This window comes from Delphinus delphis, chromosome 5 (assembly GCF_949987515.2).
Source record: "Delphinus delphis chromosome 5, mDelDel1.2, whole genome shotgun sequence".
Taxonomy (NCBI): Eukaryota; Metazoa; Chordata; class Mammalia; order Artiodactyla; family Delphinidae; genus Delphinus; species Delphinus delphis.
In genome coordinates, this window is record NC_082687.1 from 70,837,595 (window position 1) to 70,857,183 (window position 19,589).

A 19,589-nucleotide genomic window follows, 5' to 3' on the forward strand; every position below is an offset into this window, starting at 1 on the left:
TTTGGTTCAGCAGCGTCATCCCAGATATGTATGACTTACCATTGAGTGAGCTTGAATATTTTTCCATATATTTGAGGACAAATTTTATATGTATTTTTGTAAATTATCTGTTAATGTCTTTTTTCCATTTCAGTATCAGTTTTTTGAACCTTTGTCCCTCAATTTCTAAGATCTCTTCAAGATCTTATTTTCATTTCCTTTGAATATATACTCAAGAGTTGGATTGCTGAATCATATGGTAGTTTTAATTTTATTCTTCTCCATATATTGTGCACCTTTTCTTAATAACATCTACTAAAATGTCCATCATTTCACCACTTAATTATGGAGCTTCATTAATAATATATCAATTTCTAATACATGGATTTTTAAAAATTATCTGCTTGCCTATTTGTATATTTTCAGAGCACACTACAGAACATTAAATTATCTAGAAAAAGGATTGCTATGACCTTATAGTTTACATTTAGTATGGGATTGATGCTTTCCCATATTCCATTCATTCTGTAGTAGACCTGTCCAGTAGAACTTTCTGCAACATTGGTAATATTCTATTTCTTCACTCTTCAATACAAGATTCATTAATCACATATGGCTATTGAACAGTTGAGATGTGGCTTAGTATGGCTAAAAAACTAAGTTTTTAATCATATTTATACTTAATTTACTCTAATTCGTAGAAGTCCAGTGTTGTTAGTGGCTACCATATTGGACAAAGAAATTCTGTAAAATAAGTAACAGTGAGAGATAGAAACATTTTAATGTTTTGTACTTCATAGGCATCATTTTTTTTTCTTTTTTTTTTTGCGGTACGCGGTCCTCTCACTGCCGTGGCCTCTCCCATTGCGGAGCACAGGCTCCGGACATGCAGGCTCAGCGGCCATGGCTCACAGGCCCAGCCGCTCCGCGGCATGTGGGATCTTCCCAGACCGGGGCACAAACCCGTATCCCCTGCATTGGCAGGCGGACTCTCAATCACTGCGCCACCAGGGAAGCCCCGTAGGTATCATTTTTGAACTAGGATTTTGAACTAGAAACTTCTCTCTTCGAGTGTTCTGTATTGTATCCCATATCTTTCTTTCTGCTCGTGCTGGAAAGTATATGGCATCTTGTGCAGAAGAATGGAAGAGTATTCTAAAGAGAATAGAGAAATTTAGGAAAAGTGCTATTACATTTGGCTTAAAACACTCAGTTTTTACTCTCTCTAGTTTGATGTCAGATCTGATTCCTTTATCAAAAGAAATATCTTCCAAGATGACACAACCTTTGTTTTCCTTTCTATTTATTGTTTGTGTGCATATTTTTGAGCGTGTAGTATAATAAAAAGTAAAAAAAAAGATAATTATTTTAAATGTGTTCTAAAACATTGTTTTTAACTTACTGCTAAATTTAAAAATACAGTGATAGTAGTGATAAGCCTTTTGATCAGTGTTCTCCCCACCTAATGCTCAATATTGTTTTATTATTTTTTATGATCATGAAGTATTCTGGTGATTTTAAAGTCAGCAGGAATTAATATCTGAATCTTATTATACATTCTGTGACTAGTTCCAATTTTTTTTTATCTGTTTCTTAGGAAACTAGACAAAATAGTTCCCTCTCCCAATTCATAAACTTTTTTTGTAGATACTCAGTGACATAGAAGGAGTACAAATACTCAATTAGCTTTGGCTATCTGTGTTTGGACCTTTGTGCATCTATTAAATGTTATCTTTTCATTCTATGGCAAGAATTTAAAAGTCCTGAACCTGAGATGTTGAGAGAAGGCATGATCTTTCCAGTCTTCTGATTTTTCATTCATCTCTGTGTCTTCACCACCCAGAACTACATGTCCATTTTTGCATTTTCTCCGAGGAAATGTGTGTGGCTGTTGGATTTTGTGCATCTTTTTAAATCTTGTATTTGCGTTGGACACCACCACTTTCACTTCCTTTTCCACACTGATTTTTCTCGGGATACTTCTTTTTTATCATAGCATCACACAAAACTCAGCTTTGCAAAATATAGACATATCAAAGACATGGAGCACAGTCAGACGTTAAAACTGCCAACTACCTGAAGCTTGTTAGTTCAAGGTGTCTGACAGATGTCACTGTGTTTCCCTTCTTTAGATTTCTTGAATGTTCCAAGATGTTCACAAACTCAGAGTTTTCATTTGCTCTTCTTGCTTCTTGGAATTCTTCCTATTCTTCTTCACATGCTGGCTTGTTCTCTTAGCCCATGTCTTCTGCTTAAATTTACAAAGCATTTTTAACATACCATGGGATTCACTTAACTGAAAATTTTATCTAAAATTTTTGAATATATGTTCATAAGTGAAAAGAACTTTGATTTCTATTCTCATACTTTTCTTATGGTTCTGAAATGAATGCTACACAAGCTTAAAAAATGCAGTGTGTATTACAATGGGTTTATATAATCCTTGTGTATTAGGTGAAATTCACCAGGGGAAAAAAAGGAACACGTAGGACTAAGGAATTTTAGGGTGGTGTGGTGACATTTTAATTTTTTATTAGTTACTAAAAAGTCAGTAGCTGATTCATGATTTCTATTTTCCTGTAAATTTTTGTATTTTATACTTTTACGTAAATGCTTTCCTTTCAAATATATTTGCAAATTTACAATGATTAAATTTCTTATATTCTTTTATCATTTTATAAATCTCTGATATGTCAGAAGCTATTTTACATTATTTATCCTGAATTTTGCTCACTCTTATTTTCTTTCTTTTTACCTTTATTAATGCTGCCAAAGATTTATAAATCATACTAAGCATTTTAAAGAACCAGCCTTGTTTTTTTATATTTTTGCTATTGTCTACTTCCCTATATAGTTCATGGATTTACTCACACAAATATACCTCAACAGTTTCTAAGCTTGCTATCTTTATTCCACTCTTATTATTTCAGAAGAATCTGTTATATTTACACATTAATCACTACCACAGAACTAAAAAAATCTGTCACAGTAACAAGTGTCCTTCATCTTGCTGAACATAAGGGGACATTTTCTATAAATCCTCTTAACCAAATATCTTACTATAACTTACACTCTTTTCTTCTTTTCTGATCCCTTTACACTAAAATCCTAAATACATTTATCTATACTATCGTCCCTATTTTGTCTTCTCTCATTTTGCCTTGATCACATTCCAGTAAGAATTTTGACCCCATTAGAATGATGAAATATACTTTGTCAGTGTCAACAGTGACATATCACTATATTCAAGGTAAAGTTTCAGTTTTCATCTTACCTGGTTGTAGCTATTGATACAATTGCTCATTCTTGAAGCACATCCTTAGCTTGGCTTCACAGATGCCACTGTCAGTCCTCTAACAATACTAACCTTATCTCTTAGTTGGTTTACTTGTTTCTTAATCTATGTGAAACCATGCCCACAGGGTTAAAAATTCCTTTCTGAAGCCATGCCCCATAATGTTAACAGAAACTGGTGACCTACAGAAATCCTTGAGCTTGTCTTACAGAACAGCAAATAAGGGAACAGCTGGTTAAAAACCCCTCTGTTTGTAATACAACAAAACTGGCTGAAACTGGGATGGAACCAGTGTGTCTGAACCAAGTCTGCATAATAGACTTGCTTGTCTATAGATGACCTTTTGATGTCACAGCGCCAAGTTCCCCCACATGTTTAATACCAACTCCCAAAATTTGCACATGTGACCCAAGAAGAGGCATGAAACCTGCTTGTACCTGTGCATAAGAACTTAGCAGCACTTCCTGGAACTTTGTATCCAGCTGCTCTCCTCCTTTCTTTACCACTCCAAAACCCTAACCCTTAAATATCCACCTCACTTGCCACCGTGGAGACGGATTTGAGCCCTACCTCCTGTCTTACCAATCAACTTTGCAATAAGGCTTTTTCTTTTCTTAAAAGCCAGTGCCATAGTATTGGCTTCTATGTGTGTCAGGCAGTGAGCCCTTTGCTGACATGTACACATGTAGTAATACTAAAAATTACTCGAGTCTAATGGCTGTACATTTATTCGTGTGCTAATAATTGCCTATATTTATTTTCCTTTAATTCAGGCTCATATTCATTTCCTATTCAGTATCTCCAGTTTACTATCCAATAAACTTCTCATACTCAACACATTCTAAGTCATTCTCTGATCTTTTCCAACCCGTGGCCCCAGCCTGTTCTGTGTATAGACTTCGTCATCTCAGCAAATTTCTCTACTCCTCATCCAGGTGCTCAGGACAAAAAACATTATCCAAATCCACAGACTCGAATATAGAAAAACATAGTTTAACAAATTAGGTCTATTATGTTTTAGAAAGTTTCATAAAAGTAGAAACCCTTGAAAATGCAGGTTGCTTGTAGTTTGGGGAAAATACATTAACTTTTTTATAACACAAACAAGGCAAAATTTTTGACCTAAAAATAAAAAGAGTATTATGTTTTAGAAGTACTCATGTATTACGTATGTTAAAGTGCTGGGACCAAGTATAGTTTCATAAAAGGAGTAATAATTTGGGCCAGGATGACATGAGGGGCTTTTCCTTTGACAGGGCCATAAGAATTTATGTTTTTCCCAAATGCAGCAAGATGTTGGCTATGTTTATATAGTAATAAATTCAGTTTTGTCTTCTATGTATAAACAGATATTAAATATTCTAATATCAGTAAAAGCTATCTAAAATACTGCCTGAGCTCAGGAAGACAGCCATAACTTGAAAATTTAGTAGAACTTGCTTATTATAGCATAAATTTTTACTTTAAATTTAAATAATAAGCAAAGTCAACAAATTAACGATACTGAAGAGACCAAACAGTGGGAATCTATAAAGTAGCTATAAAATATTAATTTCTGTATTACTCATAATCTATAGTTCTGGCTCTATTTCTATTAAATTTCACTACTTTTATGTAATTATAAAGTAATTACATGAAACATGCAGTTGTGGGAAATCACTGGAGCCCAAGTGATTATGTTTCTAATCAAGAGGAAAAGCATTAGGAAGGCATCATTTCATATATTTGAAATTGTGGCAAAATATAAAACTGGCTAGAATCCTAATTTTTCAAAATGTTTAACAATAATCTAATATATTGACAAAAATTTTACAACCTTTTAATCTAAAACTGGTCATGAAATGAAACTCAAAACTTTACTCAGTACTAGGCTTTTTTCTGCCACAGTTCTGTAGTAGACAACCTCTAAGATGGTCCCCAATAATCCCCACCCTATGTTTTTCAAGTTCTTATAAATCCTCTCCCCCTTGTGTGTGGGCTGATTTTAGTGATGCACTTTATTTATTTATTCATTTCTAATGAACACAGCAAGTGATGGGATGTTATTTCTGGGATTAGGTTTCAAAGTACTTTGACTTCTGTCTTGCTCTCCCTTCTCTCACTTTCTTACTCTGATAGAAATCAGTTGACATGTGAGACGCTCTATGGAGAGGTGCACATGGCAAGGAACTGATGTTGCTGGCCAGTACCCGTGAGGACCTAAGTTCTGCCAACAATTCTGCTTGTAGGTGAAACTTCAGATAAGCAGCCTTGTGAGAGACCCTGAGACAAAACTAACCTGTGCCCAGATTACTAACCCAGAAAAACTATGAGAGAATAATTATTTGTTATTTTAAGCCACTAATTTTTTGGAGTAATTTATTATGTAATAATAAATAACTAGGATAAATCCCAACAGAGGTAGTATTTCCATATCTGCTTTTAATCCATAAATTCAGGATAAATAACTTTGTGATGCTTCAGGTAATATTATCTACAACTTATTCACTAGTGTTTGTTCTGTGGCATGTAGTTCATGATCAGTAAGTATCATTAAAATTCACTAAAGCAAAAAGCATATGTTATTTAGATTTAAAACTAGGAGGGACAAAGTTTTACCTTCTATTAGGCAACAATTCTTCTGAAATGTAATGTTTATGTATGACATTTAAAGGGCTGGGTCAGTATATGCTTCAGAACTGGTTAAACTTAAAGAGTAGACTAGTAGAAAGTTTTAAAATAAACACTTAGTGACGCTATTAAGCAAAAATTGGATAGGGGTAAAATTGTATTACTTTTAGGATGAACATAATAAACACCTTTCTAATTAGAAATTTTGTTTTTTTTTCCCTAGTATTGATACATTTTGAGATTGTGTGGTTTATTTATTATATACACACAAAGGGTGGAGAGATATTGAGAGAGAGAGTAAAAACAAAATAGGATGAGATTTGACTTTCAAAATAAGTTAATCATTACAGGATAACATTAACAAAGGTGTGCAGTGCCATATATATATATTTTTTTAATTGAAGTATAGTTAATCTACAATGTTGTGCTAATTTCTACTGTATAACAAAGTGACTCAGTTTTACACATATATATATTCTTTTCCATTATGGTTTATCCCAGGAGATTGGATATAGTTCCCTGTGTTATACAGTAGGACCTTGTTTATCCATTCTAAATGTAAGTGTGCATCTACTAACTCCAAACTCCAAACTACCACTCCATCCCTTTCCCTCCCGCACTCCCACTTAGCAACCACAAGTCTGTTCTCTATGTCTGCGAGTCTGTTTCTGTTTCATAGATAAGTTCATTTGTGCCATATTTTAGATTCCACATATAAGTGATATCATATGGAATTTGTCTATCTCTTTCTGACTTCACTTAGTATGTAATTTCTAGTCTCATCCATGTTGCTTCAAATGGCATTATTTCATTCTTTTTTATAGCTGAATAGTATTCCATTCGATATATGCAACATATGTTCTTTATCCATTCATCTGTTGATGGACATTTAGGTTTCTTCCATGTCTTGGCTATTGTAAACAGCACTGCAGTGAATACTGGGGTGCATGTATCTTTTTGAATTACAGTTTTGTCTGGATATATGCCCAGGAGTTGTACTGCTGGCTCATATAGTAATTCTATTTTTAGTTTCCTGAGGATCTTCCATACTGTTTTCCATAGTGGCTCCACCAACAGTGTACAAGTGTTTCCTTTTCTCCACATCCTCTCCAGCATTTGTTATTTGTAGACTTTTTAATGATGGCCATTCTGACCAGTGGGAGCTGGTACCTCATTGTAGTTTTCATTTGAGGATTTGTCTAATAATTAGTGATGTTTATCATCTTTTTTTTTTTTTTTTTTTTTTTTTTTTTTTTGATGTTTATCATCTTTTCATGTGCCTACTGGCCATCTGTATGTCTTCTTTGGACAAATGTCTGTTTAGGTCTTCTGCCCATTTTTTGTTTGGGTTGTTTATTTTTTTGTTGTTGAGTTGTGTGAGCCGTTTGTATATTTTGGAGATTAAGTTTGTGTTAGTTACATTGATTGCAAATATTTTCTCCCCTTCTGTAGGTTTTCTTTTTGTTTTGTTTATGGTTTCCTTTGCTGTGCAAAAGCTTGTAAGGTTGATTAGGTGCCGTTGGTTTATTTTTGTTTTTATTTCTATTGCCTTGGGAGAGTGACCTAAGAAAACATTGGTACAATTTATGTCAGAGAATATTTTGCCTGTGATCTCTTCTAGGAGTTTTATGGTGTCATGTCTTATGTTTAAGTCTTTAAGCCATTTTGAGTTTATTTTTGTGTATGGTATGAGGGTATGTTCTAACTTCATCAATTTACATGCAGCTGTCCAACTTTCCCTGCACCACTCCCTGAAGAGACTGTCTTTTCCCCATTTTATATTCTTGCCTCCTTTGTCGAAGATTAATTGATGGTAGGTGTGTGGGTTTATTTCTGGGCTCTCTATTCTGTTCCATTGATCCATATGTCTGTTTTTGTACCGATATCACACTGCTGTTTTCATTACTGTAGCTTTGTTACTATAACTTTGTAGTATTGTCTGAAGTCCAGGAGAGTTTTGCCTCCTGCTTTGTTCTTTTTCTTCAGGATTGCTTTGGCAATTCTGGGTCTTTTATAGTTCCATATATATTTTTGGATTATTTTTTCTAGTTCTGTGAAAAATGTTATGCATAATTTGATAGGGATCACATTAAAACTATATAGTTCTTTGGGCAGTATGGCCATTTTAACAATATTAATTCTTCCAATCCAAGAGCATGGAATATCTTTCCATTTCTTTGCATCCTCTTTAATTTTCTTTATTAATGTTTTATAGCTCTCAGCATATAAGTTTTTCACGTCTTTGGTTAGCCTTATTCCTAAGCATTTTTTTTTTTTTGGTGCGATTTTAAAAGGTATTGTTTTTTTGACTTTTACTTTCTGATATTTCATTATTATTATAAAGAAATGCAACCAATTTCTGAATATTAATCTTGTATCCTGTTACTTTGTTGAATTTATTATCAGTTCTAGTAGTTTTTGTGTGAAGTCCTTAGGGTTTTCTTTATATAATATCATATTATCTGCATATAGTATCAATTATACCTCTTCCCTTCCAATTTGGATACCTTTTATTTCTTTTTCTTGTCTAATTGCTGTGGCTAGGACCTCCAATACTGTATTGAATAGAAGTGGTGAGCGTGGGCATCTTTGTCTTGTTCCAGATTTTAGTGGGAAGGCTGTCAGCTTTTCACCATTGAGTATTATATGGCTGTGGGTTTGTTATGAATGGCTTTTATTATGTTGAGATATGTTCCCTCTGTACCCACCTTGGTAAGAGTTTTTATCATGAAGGGATGTTGAATTTTGTCAAATGCTTTTTCTGCATCTATTGAGATGATCATAGATGTTACACTGATTGATATGCATATGTTGAACCATCCTTGTTAACTTGGGATGAATCCCACTTGGTCATGATATATGATCTTTTTTATGTGTTGTTGGATTTGGTTTGCTAGTATTTTGTTGGGAATATTTGCATCTATATGCGTCAAAGATATTGGTCTGTAATTTTCCTTTTTGGTAATGTTTTTGTCTGGTTTTGGTATCAGGGTGATGGTGGCTTCATAGAATGTCTTTGGAAGTGTTCTTCCTCTTCAGTCTTTTAGAAGACTTTTAGAAGGATCAGTACAATTTCTTTTTATGTTTGGTAGAATTCACCCTTAAGCCATCTGGTCCTGGACTTTTGTTTGTAGGGAATTGTTGTTGTTGTTTTTATTACAGAGTCTAATTTACTTCTAGTGATCAGTCTATTCAAATTATCTATATGTTCTTGATTCAGTTTCAGTGGGCTGTATATTTTTAGAAACTTTTCCCTTTCTTCTAGGTTGTCCAATTTGTTATCATGTAATTGTTCATAGTATTCTCTTTTTTTTAATTTCTGCATTATTGTTTATTAACTCTCCTTTCGCATTGCTTATTTTGTTTATGTGGTTCCTCTCTCTTCTTGGTGAGCCTAGCTAGAGGCTTTTCAATTTTGTTTAGCCTTTCAAAGAACCAGCTCCTGGTTTTATGATTTCTTTCTATTATTTTTTAATCTCTTATTGATTTCCTCTCTGATCTTTACTATTTCCTTCCTTCTGCTGACTGGCTTTGTTTGTTCTTCTTTTTCTAATTATTTTAGGTGACAGGTTAGGTTGTTTGAGATTTTTCTTGTTTTTTGAGGAAGGCCTGTATCACTATGAACTTCCCTCTAAGAACTGCTTTTGCTGCATCCCATAGATTTTTGTATGGTTGTGGGTTTTTTGTCCTTTGTCTCAAGGTATTTTTTTTTTTTTTTTGCGGTACGTGGGCCTCTCACTGCTGCAGCCTCTCCCGTTGCGGAGCACAGGCTCCGGATGCACAGGCTCAGCAGCCATGGCTCACAGGCCCAGCCGCTCCGCAGCATGCGGGATCTTCCCGGACTGGGGCATGAACCCGTGTCCCCTGCATCGGCAGGTGGACTCTCAACCACTGTGCCACCAGGGAAGCCCTCAAGGTATTTTTTTAATTTCCTTTTTGATTTCCTCATTGACCTATTGGCTTTTTAGTAGCATGTTGTTAGTTTCCACGTAATCATTTTCTTTCCTGTGGTTTATTTCTAGTTTCATGCTGTTGAGGTCAGAGAAGACACTTGAAATAATTTCTATACTCTTATATTTGTTGAGCTTAGTTTTGTACCCTAGAGAATGTTCTATGTGCATTTAAAAAGAATGTGTATTCTGGTGTTTTTTTGGATGTAATGTCCTGAAAATATCAATTAAGTCTAACTGTTCTATTGTATCATTTAGGATCTCTGTTGCCTTAAGATTTTCTGTCTAGAAGATCTGTCCATCGATGTGAGTAGGGTGTTAAAGTCTCCTACTCTTATTGTAGTCCCATCAATTTCTCCCTTTAGGTCCGTTAGTATTTTTTTTAATGTATCTGGGTGCTCCTTTATTAGATGCATATATGTACAGGTGTAAAATCCTCCTCTTGTATTGATCCTTTCATCATTTTAGTTTCCTTTATCTTTCTTTATGGCCTTTGTTTTAAAGTCTATTTTGTCTGATATGAGTATTGCGACTCCCACTTTCTTATCATTTCCATTTTCATGAAATATCTTTTTCCATCCCATCAGTTTTAATCTATATATGTCCTTTACCCTACGTGGGTCTCTTGTAGGCAGCATATTGTAGGCTGTTCTTTTTTTTTTTTTTAAATCCAGTCCGCCAGTCTATGTCTATTGGACAATTCAGTCTGTTGACATTTAAGGTAATTATTGATACATCTGTATTTATGGCCTTTTTAAACCTTGTGTTCCAGTTGATTCTGTTTCTTCTTTGTTCCTTTTTTTTATGTGTGTGGTTTGATGATTTCCTTTCATTTTATGCTTGTATTCTCTTCTTTTTTTGTTTTTTGTCTGTTTTTGATTTGTGGTTACCCTGTTTTACAAGTATGTTAACCCCTTCCAATATCTGCTTGCTTTAGACTGATAGTCATATAGGCTCAAACAGATTCTGAAAAAAAAAAAAATTTTATTTTCTTACCCTCCTTTCCTGATTTTATGATTTTGATGTCCTTTTTTACATCTTCATGTTTATCCTTTTGCTGTTCCTTGGGTTTTTCATCGCTTTCACAAGTAAGTTTTTTTTCTTTTTTTTAATATGTATATTGTCTTATTTAAGTGATTTATTTTCCAATTGTGACTTCTTCTTTCCTATATCTTCTTGCTTCTTTTCTATTTAGGAAGACCTCGCAGTATTTCTTTTAGAATAGGCTCTGTATTGCTGTATTCTTTTAGTTTTTGCTAGTCTGAGAAATTCTTTATCTCTCCTCCTATTCTAAATGACAATCTTGCTGGGTAGTATATTGTAGGTTTGCAGATTTTTCCCTTACAAGACTTTAAATGTATTTTGCCATTCCCTTCTGGCCTGCAATATTTTTGTAGAGAAATCAGCTGGTAGCCTCATGAGGGTTCCTTTGTAATTCTTTGTTTTTCACTTGCTGCCTTTAGAATCTTCTCTTTATCTTCAACTTTTGCCATTTTTATTATATGTCTTGGTGTAGGTCTGAGTTCATCTTGTTTGGGACCTTCTGCTCTTCTTGTATCTGGATATATGTTTCCTTCTTTAGGTTTGGGAAGTTTTCAGCCATAATTTCTTCAAATACATTTTCAATCCCCTTTCCTCTTTCTTCTCCTTCTGGAATCCCTATTATGCATAGACTGGCATGTTTTATATTATCCCATAGGTCTCTTATATTGCTTTCTTTTTTTTTCCATTTTTCTGTCTGCTGTTCTGATTGTGTAATTTCCAGTATTTCTACTTCCAGATCACCTATTCTTTCTTCTGCATGATTAATTCTGCTATTCATTGCCTTTTTCTCAGCTTTCTTCTAGGCAAATGAATTTTCTAATATTTTTTGGCTCCTGCTTATAGTTTCTAGTTCCTTTTTACAGTAATCTACATTTCTGTGATAGCCTTAATTCCTTCAGTATTTTCTTTACCTCCTCTTTTGAACTTGGTTTCTATTAGACCAAAGAGGTCTGTTACATTGTTCTTTCAGGGGTATTCTCTTGGTCTTTTAACTGGGAATGGTTCCTCTGCTTCTTCATTTTACTTATATTTCTTTTACTTTGTGAGTTTAGGAGAAACAGTTATCTACAGTAGTCTTGGAGGGCTATTTATATGCCGGAGTGTCCCAGAGTAGCTTATGTGGGTATAATATTTTTTTGGTGCAAGGGCTGCTTTTAGTTTGGATGCTTGCTATCTCTTCCTTTAGCACGTGCTGGCCATTATCCCCTTGAGTAGGGGATGTGCAGGTGCGTTGCTCTTGCAGGCTCCCAGGAAGGTGGGGGCAGAGACTGGCACTGGCTCATGGGACCCTTGGCAGTGGCAGAGGTCTGCACTTGCCTCTGGAGTCTGAGATGGCAGCAGCGGCTCGCGCCTGCCCCTGGAGCTCTTGTAGGCAGTACTCTGCCACTTGAGAGTACATACGTGCAGAGAAAGAAGCTCCTATGGTGGTCCTGCCCCTCTCCTCCTGTGCACCCCAACAATGGCACCTTGCTTCTCTGGCAGGCCTGTGTTTCTTCCTGTACTCCCTTGGTTGGGGTGCACCACACCTCAGCTCCCTCAGGCTGTCTCCACATAGCCAACCCTAGTCCTTTCCCCAGGTCTGCTCCAAAGCCCGAGCCTCAGCACCCAGCCCCCGCCTGCACAAGCACAGGAGCGTCTCAGGCTGGGGAGCGCAGGGCTGTGGCACCAACCATCTGTGCAGGTGTCTCTCTGCTTTCCCCTCTGCAAATTGGTTGCACTGCTCTTCTCTGAGGCTTCAAAGCTCCCCCCTGCCATCCTGTCCTGGCTGATTTCTCCACCGGTAAGGGGACTGCCCAGCGTGTGGAAATCTTTCCTCTTTCACAGTTCCCTCCCAGGGGTGCAGGTCCTGCCCTGATTCCTTTCTCTTTTTTTCTTTTTTCTTTTGTCCTACCCAGTTATATGGAGATTTTCTTGTCCTTTTAGAAATCTAAGGTCTTCTGCCAGCATTCATTAGATGTTCTGTGAGAATTGTTCCACATGTAGATGTATTTGTGGGAGAAGGTAGGCTCCATGTTCTACTCCTCCGCCATGTTAATCTGATTCCTGGCATATTTTTTTTCCTTTGTGACTTATTTTATTGAAAGTCAACTAATCATAGTGGCTGTAATGAGATATAAATACAAACTACTTGGAGAATTGGTTTCTTTTTTTAATGCATGCCTTAAACCCTCAGTCAGTGAAGATATATTTCATGACCTATAATTCTTCCCTCTAGGAGTCTATCCACATTTAAATTTCCACATTTTACTTTTAAGTACCTGCTATGTGTCATAAATTTATTTTGTGACTTTACGTGTCAAGAACAAATCTTCCTAACTTACAGCTTTGGTTTATATAAGGAGTTCAAAAGGCTGTCATCTATTTTAATGTTTTTAGTGATTTTCTTTTTTCTTATTTTTAACTGGTTAAATAATTAAACCAGTTCAGAATATTATGTGGAAAAAAATAGGAATAAATTGTACAAATGTCACCATAACAAATACAAGGTAATGAATTCTCATGTATATATCTTCATTATATTTTTAAAATATCTTTATATTTTGGAAGAGGCACTTTATTATGAATTTCATCAGTACTAGTCACATTTATACTTTCACATCTATACTAAACATATCACCTACTTACAAACATCTACTTTTTTAGTTCTACAAATGATAATGTGAGCCTAAAGGACAAGGGCTTTTGAGTGGTAGAGGTAGAAATTGAACCCACTTCACCTGCTCTCAATTCAGTGCATCTTATGCATGGCTCATATTGTACATTTTATTATCTGTCTCAGTAAGTCTCAGTAGTTGAGAACCTAATCATATTTTTAGTAGAAAAGCATATAAGGGATGGAGAAAAGAACACTTGCCAAGAATTTGTATTTCTAGCTTTATTGAAATATAATTGACATGTATTATACATGTATAAAACATTGTATAAGTTTAATGTGTGCATCATGTTGATTTGATACACATATATATTGCAAAATGATTGCCATCATAGCATTAGTTAACATCTCAGTTATTTCTCATAATTACCATTTCTTTTTGTGGTGAGAACATTTTGGATCTACTCTTTTAGCAACTTTCAAATATATAATACACTGTTATTTTGTATAATCACCATGCTGTACGTTAGATACCCAGGACTTATAATTTAAGTTTGTACCCTTTGAATAACATCTCCCGATTTTACCCATTCCCCAGTCCCTAGCAACCATCAGTCTACTCTCTGTTTCTACAGGTCCAGCTTTTTTTGATTGTATAAGTGATACCATACAGTATTTTCTTTCTCTGTCTGATTTATTTCACTTAACATAATGCCCTCAAGGTACATCTCTGTTGTGCAAATTTCAGGATGTTCTTTTTACAGCTAAATAATATTCCATTTTATATATATACACACCATATCTTCTTTATTCATTCATCCATTGATGGGCACTTAGATTGTTTCCACATCTTAACTACTGTGAATATTGATGCAGTGAACATGGGTGTGCAGATATCTCTTTATAATCTGTCTCATTTCCTTTGGATATATACCCAGAAGTGGGATTGCTAGATCATATGAAAGTCCTAGTTTTAATTTTTTTTTTTTTTTTTTTTGTGTTACGTGGGCCTCTCACTGTTGTGGCCTCTCCCGTTGCGGAGCACAGGCTCCAGACGCGCAGGCTCAGAGGCCATGGCTCACGGGCCCAGCCGCTCCGCGGCATGTGGGATCTTCCTGGACCAGGGCACGAACCCGTGTCCCCTGCATCGGCAGGCGAACTCTCAACCACTGTGCCACTAGGGAAGCCCCTAGTTTTAATTTTTTGAGGAATCTCCACACATTAAAAGATACATACTCATGTAGCTGGAAATTAAGTTTTTTTTAAAAAATGGGGCATTTAATGTATACTAGATAATTTCCAAGTACTTAAAATCATTAACTCATTTAATCTTCACAGTAACCCCATGATATGCATACATATATTTTTGTATGATTTGCAGATGAAGGGATACCGAGAATTTAAATAACTTGCCAAAGGTCACCACGTTATTATATTGCAGACACTTTGAGCCTAGCACTCTGGTTCCAAACCAGTGATCTTAATCATTACACTGTATTTATCATTCTTAAGCCTGCTAATTTCAGGGCAACATGTTTGATAGTCTGAATAAACTTCAGGCTCAAATAAGCCAATTTTTTTTCTTTTTTTTTTTTTTTCTTTTTTTTTGCGGTACGCGGGCCTCTCACTCTTGTGGCCTCTCCCATTGCGGAGCTCAGGCTCCGGACGCGCTGGCTCAGCGGCCATGGCTCATGGGCCTAGCCACTCTGCGGCATGTGGGATCTTCCCAGGCTGGGGCATGAACCCATGTCCCCTGCATCGGCAGGCGGACTTTCAACCACTGCGCCACCAGGGAAGCCACTAAGCCAATATTTTTGTTTAATTTTAAAAATTATTTTGGCTTATGTGCTCTTGTTATAACCAAGAAACTGAGAATTACTCTAAATATCCTGATTATGGGTTTAGAATCCTGTGCATTTTATGATTATGTTCATTCTTTCAAATTCACAGCATCTTAAAATAACAACAATTAAAAAAACCGCACAAAACTGCGAATGCATTTTACAAACACAACTTAGGAAGTTGGGCTACTATTTTCCTCTGTTTAAATCTTTCTGGGCTGCTGATTAGAACAATATGATTTAGGGTTTTCCCCCTAAGGATTAGGAAGCAATTAGTCCTAATGTGAAGGAATGACGGTCAATGCACATTGCACATGGGAAACATAGGATTTAATATTTGTCCTTGATAAATACAACTTCCTACTCAGTATTTCTGACATAGTTTTACAATGTTACTTGTAAAAAAAACTTCCTAGGGCTAGTGACTACAGGGTTTGTTACCAAACCAAACTTTGGCCTACTCACCAGACGTGGAAAAAAGCCAATCTACTGACACCGGGTTGTGAAGGAAAGTACAGTGTTGATTGAGGGCACCAAGCAAGGAGAATGGGCAGTTTGTGCTCCAAAGACCTGAACTCCCTGATGGATTTCAGGGAAGGGTTTTTTAAAGACAATGTGATCAGCTCATGCACAATTCTCTGATTGGTTGATGGTGAGGTAACTAACAAGGTGATGTTTCAGGGATCTCAGACACCAACCTTCTGGTTCCACCTGGCCTGGGGTCTTTGTGCTGGTGGTCAGCATGCAGTTAACTTCCTCCACCTGGTAGGGGTTTTAGTATCAGCAAAACAACTCAAGGATATGGCTCAAGATATTATCTATGGCCCTTGAGAAGGAACTAAAGGTCCTTGACTTTGTTTTATGGCTAAACTGTTATTATTTTGTCTTGCTTGACTGCTTTCCTTTATTTTTGCATTTGCTCACTTCTCTGATTAAATTTGCTCTTTGTAACTCATGGAAGGCAGAGGAGGCTAAAACTTTCTACAAACAAGAGCTGGGGGATCTAAGGTGGAGGGAGGTTGTCTGTCCCCAAGAGGGCCCCGCAGGGTCCTGCTTGGTTTCAGTTTGAATAGTTTCCTTTTATGTATGTAAAACTGAGACCTTTGTATTTTAAAATATTAGTGCTAAATTTGAAGGAGTTGACATTTAGATAACTAAGGAGGGAATGTTTTCAGCAAGACTGGGGTCAAATTCTTCTTAGACTAGACTGTTTCACATAGAATGGAGCTGCCAGTGGAAGTCTAATGTGAACACATGGCATTTAATTTCCATGAAAGTTTCAATATTCTGAGTAAAATGTGGCTATGAGTAAAATAATAAAATATAAGTGGAATAGCATTACAATAGTACCCTGCTGGGTTTCAGCCACCAGCAATGGAAGGGGCTGTTCTAAGAGCATATGTCTTTTTGGCAAAATTCAAAGGCAGCTGCTCTGGTTAGTTTCATAATGCTCGTGAGATTTCCATTTGATTATAGAAATGATGTCTGCCCTCTGTTGCTAGGCCTGTCATTTTGCATTTGCCCTACCTGTGATGTTATTTGTTAAACTGCTTTTAATGAGAAAAAATACTTCCTGAGAAAAGCTTTAGCAACCCGCATATATTCTTTTTCCATATCTCATCCTTATTTGTATTCCCAACATGATGGATGACAACAGTTGCAAACTCATAATATGATTGTTCTTATCATGCCATGATCTCTTGTAAATGCTGTCCTTTTTTGAGGTGGTGACCTGTTATATTTCTCTCTGCTGTCCAATTATTTTCTTGTAAAGGACTGATAAGTTAAATATGTGCCTGCTGTTTTTCTCTCCAAGAGCAGTTGCTCCTTTTTACAAATATTTAGAAACTCTGGACTTCCGTATCATAACAAAATGGAAGACTTACTAATATTTTAATCTCTAAAAGTGAGATGCTAAGAGTCTCTGTACACAAATCTTAAATATGTATATATACAGTGAAGTATGTGCAAATTATTGAGGCAGTAAATCTGGCTGGAATTGCTATTTTGTCATTTTTTGCTGATTATTTGGGCAGTATACATAGGATTTCTGAGTTTCAATTTACTCATCTACAAAACGTTGAGACAAGTTAACATATATGTTGAAAAAATATAATATGCAGATATATATTAAAATTTCTACATACAGAAAATAGGTGTATTAATCTGACATTAGTATTTCCCTGAGGACACCAAAGAAGTACAACTGACTACTAGGTGAGGAATATCTTATTTAAGTGGTTTGTCTTTTGAAGAACACTTTCTATCAACGTAACTCATTCTAGTTATCTAAAAAAAGTGACTTTGGAAAAATTCTCTCTTGAAATATTTGTTTTGTTCTGGATTCACAATTTTTCTGTGACAAAAGGAAAACATACAGGACAGATTACAATTTATAAATAAAAGTCAGTAAAACCAGTCAGGATTATAGAACATTACTCAAAAGAGAAAATAGTTGGTTATGGAAATTGAAAGAGCAACACGGGTGCAGAAGTTAAGTGGAAATTATGCAGCCAAAATTTAAAAGAAACATTCAAGAAGTATTTGAAAATGAAGGATTGTTATGGCAAATCAGAGTACCAATAAGAGTATGATCAGTGAACTAATTATATTATGTAAATTAAAGCATAATGAGTAAAAGAAGCTTCTAAAGCTTCTTATTTTCAAATAATGTAAGAAGTTGAGAGAACGGAGCCCAGGCCGCCCGTCAGGCCCGCGGCTTGGCTTCCGAGGCGAGGGGAAGCCGGGTGGGCTGGAGTGGCCCCGAACCCAAGCCCTCTCAGCCCCGGACTCCTGCCCGGCAGGAGGAATCTGGGAAGAGGCGGATGCAGGCGCCTCCTCCGGATGCGTTGCTAATGATGGAGGAGGACGCCTAGGTGCTGCTGAGGCCTGCTTCGTGGTACAGCCCCTTCGCCGGGAGAGTTTCTTTAAAGTGCAGAGCTCACCCCTCACCGTCACCCCCGCGAGGTGAAACTGGTCGACGGTGATGGACTAGAGTTCAGGAAGCGCCATTCTGGACCAGCATTTGGCATCAACAGCATTTTATATCAGCGTGGCTTATATCCATCCGAAACCTTTACTCGAGTGCAGAAATATGGACTCACCTTGCTTGTAACTACTGATCCTGAACTCATAAAATGCCTAAATAATGTGGTGGAACAACTGAAAGAATGGTTATACAAGTGTTCAGTGCAGAAATCGGTGGTAGTCATCTCAAATATTGAAAGTGGTGAGGTCCTTGAAAGATGGCAATTTGATATTGAATGTGACAAGACCACAAAAGATGACAGTGCCCCCAGAGAAAAGTCTCAGAAAGCTATCCAAGATGAAATTCGCTCAGTGATCAGACAGATCACAGCTACAGTGACATTTCTGCCACTGTTGGAAGTTTCATGTTCATTTGATCTCCTGATTTATACAGACAAAGATTTGGTTGTACCTGAAAAGTGGGAAGAGTCAGGACCACAGTTCATTACCAGTTCTGAAGAAGTTCATCTTCGTTCATTTACTACTACAATTCACAAAGTGAGTAGCATGGTAGCCTACAAAATTCCTGTCAATGACTGAGGATGAGCTAAAGACAGTAATGTACTTGTATTCTCAAATGTGGTTTTCCTGAAACCAAATCAACTTTAGTTGATATATTTCATTGGTTAATTTTTAGATGGGGAAAACTTAACATTATACTTTACTGAATCTGTGCATAATTGTTCCATTCCTTGGTACCTGTTTCACTTTCCATATGGCTGATGTAAGTTATTGCACACTGTTCCAAAGGGAACTAGCAGATTTCATTAACATTGTAATGTCAATTCCTTTGAAGGTAGTACTGTAGATGGAAAAACTTTTGCCATAAAAATAAATGTCTTTCTAAATCAGACCTTTTGGTCAAGCAGCTTGACTCAGAATGTACAGAAATATTTAAATATAAAATAGAGCTAAAGAAATATGAATATTCAGAATGTTTGTTTAGACCCTGAAAGTAACTAATGATAGTCCATAAGTAATAAAATATTGCTCTTATTAGGTCCTTCTGCCATTTATTTCATTTGTATAGTTTCCATATTGAAAAATTTTCCAATTATTTGATTTTAATTTATATAACTTGAACCCATGAAGCTATGGATATTCCTACTGTTCAAATTGCTATGATACCAAACTTTTAAGAATGTCCTTTTATGTTTTATAAAATCAAGCTTTAAATGACAATGATGAAATAAAGTTAAATGTGTATGTTTTAAAAAAAAAGAAAAGGTAATCCTTGGTGGCTTATGTGA

General features: G+C 36.0%; 1 pseudogene; it reads left to right on the forward strand.

The window, feature by feature from the left end:
- The window catches only part of LOC132426286 (mitotic spindle assembly checkpoint protein MAD2A pseudogene), a 33,930-nt pseudogene extending 15,051 nt beyond the window's left edge, over window positions 1-18,879 (forward strand).
- Window positions 18,880-19,589: the final 710 nt, after the last annotated feature.